The sequence below is a fragment of the Mandrillus leucophaeus genome, unplaced genomic scaffold (genome assembly GCF_000951045.1).
Source record: "Mandrillus leucophaeus isolate KB7577 unplaced genomic scaffold, Mleu.le_1.0 Scaffold392, whole genome shotgun sequence".
Taxonomy (NCBI): domain Eukaryota; kingdom Metazoa; phylum Chordata; class Mammalia; order Primates; family Cercopithecidae; genus Mandrillus; species Mandrillus leucophaeus.
Window position 1 is genome coordinate 656438 of NW_012104165.1, and position 2621 is coordinate 659058.

The 2621-nt window shown below is 46.7% G+C and overlaps 1 non-coding gene across 1 annotated transcript; it reads right to left on the bottom strand.

Annotated features, from left to right (window-relative positions):
- Nucleotides 1-2052: 2052 nt before the first annotated feature.
- TRNAL-CAA lies at nt 2053-2160 on the bottom strand. The gene is made up of 2 exons: nt 2123-2160; nt 2053-2098 (listed from the first exon to the last, which is right to left on the bottom strand). It is a non-coding gene; the product is annotated as a tRNA-Leu (tRNA).
- Between the last annotated feature and the right edge of the window lie 461 nt (nt 2161-2621).

Genomic DNA, 2621 nt, shown 5'->3' on the forward strand with positions numbered 1-2621 from the left:
AAGTGGGATTTGAACCCACGCCTCCATACGGAGACCAGAAGCCCCAAACCTGGGAAGCAGTAACTTGAGTCTGGCGCCTTAGACCACTCGGCCATCCTGACACGTAGTGCTAATCTTTAAGTTTCATTATGTAACTCGTGGTCAGCAGACTCGGGCTCTGAAGGAAAAGACCTTGGATGGGTGGAGTATGCTAGGTTCGTCTAGGCCTCCCAAAGTGGTGGGACTACACTATTATTATTGTTTGAGATGGAGTTTTACTCTGTCTCCCAGGCTGGAGTGCAGTGGCACCATCTTGGCTCACTGCAACCTCTGCCTCTCAGTTTCAAGCGATTCTCCTGCCTCAGCCTCCCGAGTAGCGGGGATTACAGGCGCACATCACCACGCCCAGCTAATTTTTGTATTTTTGGTAGAGATGGAGTTTCGCTATTTTGGTCAGGCTGGTCTGGAAATCCGGACCTCAAGTGATTCGCCCACCTGGGCCTCCCAAAGTGCTGGGATTACAGGCGTGAGCCACCGCGCCCGGCCGAAATTATAATAAACTATCCTTGAAAAATATGTTGTTGATTTGTGTAATTTAAATCCTAACTTTTGACTGGGCGTGGTGGCTCACGCCTGTAATCCCAGCACTTTGGGAGGCCGAGGCCAGCGGATCACGAGGTCAGGAGATAAGAGATCATCCTGGCTAACACGGTGAAACCCCACCTCTACTAAAAATACAGAAAATTAGCTGGGCGTGATGGCGGGCGCCTGTAGTCCCAGCTACTCCGGTGGCTGAGGCAGGAGAATGGCGTGAACCCGGAAAGTGGAGCTTGCAGTGAGCCGAGATTGCATTACTGCACTGCAGCCTGGGCGACGCAGCAAGACTCCGTCTCAAAAAATAAAAATAAATCCTAACTTTTTTCTTTTCTCAACACGGTTTGAAAAATCTACTCATCCTGCTACATGTACATCTGCTTGGTCACTTGTGGCTGCTGCATAGTATGAAAACCATAGGCAGTATACTGATGGACATACAGGTTGCTTCTAACAATGCTACCTCAAAATGCTAGAAGCACTGTACCTGGCAAGGCCAATCATGGAGCTGAGCTGAAATTTCACTGAGGTGGATTCCTGGAAGTGGACTTACTGGGTAATAATTTAAAAGTTATACAGGAGGAAAACCCAGGTAATGTTAATATTGCAAAAAAAACCTAGGACCCTAATTTTAAGACCAAGATTTCAATTTACGTAGTACTTCATATAATGCAATTTTTATCTTCAAAAACAAGAGACAGAAAGGATATCCAAATCCGGTAATTTTGAGACGCAATCTCAGAAGGAGCTTTAAACTTAGTTTCTTTTTAACAGGATGAGTATTTCTTTGTTATCGATGACCCAAACGTGTTTTCAGCAGTGTGGTAATCTTAGGGGTTCCTTCCTCTTAGGTTTTAGAGCTAACCTAGGAAATCTTTTGGTAGAAGTTTGTAACAGATTATTTTACCTGTGCAGAAAAGTAGTGAAGATTTTAGTAATTTCCCTCACATGACTGATCAGTTGAACGACTAAGGAAAAAGAACAGGGTGTTACCATCGTTGCTACAGCGGTGTGTGTTTACGACGGTTGCTGGTCAGATCAATGTCAGATTCCCCTTTCAGGGAGACAGACGATATACAGGAATCAGGAACGTTCCTACAGGGCTGTCTGAGAACGGAGACCTTTTTCTCGTGTCTTTCTTTTTTCTTTCCTTTTTTCGTTTGTTTAATTTTTGTCAGCTGATTCACAGACCAATAGATGGAAATCCACTGCTTACTTTCTTGCAAGAGAAAGGGATCTCCAACAGTGCTGCGGGACTGCGTCCAAATGGTACTGAAAATATCCCAGGATTCTGTAAGTCAGGGGTTTTCGTTTGTCGATTGGTTTGGTGTAAGAGAGATGCCTCTCTTTTTGCGAGACCCTGTTTGGCGAATATCTGTTGGGGCGGGAAATCTTGGAGATAGAAACGGCTGAACTATTGTGGCATTCCTTGGCGAAACTCGGTACAAATCTGGTAGGGAAAAACAAAATGTCATATTGTGCCAGAAGTGGGATTTGAACCCACGCCTCCATACGGAGACCAGAAGACCCGAACACAAGCAGCAGCAAGCTTGAGTCTAGCGCCTTAAACCACTCGGCCATCCTGACACTATGACACGGGCGTTGCAAGTACACGTGATGAGTAATGATGACTTACGGCTCGCCTCCCGGCTGAATCCCAGCCGCAAAAGTTATCTCTGGAATTTGCCCGACTAAACAGGAGTTCCGAATTCACTGATTACGGAATGAAAGCGTAGAAGAGTATAACTGTTAGTGCGGAACTGAATAATTTTTACAGTACTAGAGACCAAGATGGGAGTAGGGGAACAAGATATGGAGGAGACGTTTCCACGTCGCCTCTCCCCTTCCTCCAGTAACTCCCTGCGCTCGGCCCTGCCCTCTCCCTCTGACCCAGCCCTCCTGCCCCGCATAGACCTCTGCTTACGATCCTGACCCTGTGGGGTCACTTTGCTCTTTGTTGCTTAAGTCCTGATGCAGCAGCTCCAACATGATGCTGCCCCAGGGCCGGTGGAAACTTTTCTGGACAAGAGGAGGTCATAGCAAGAGAG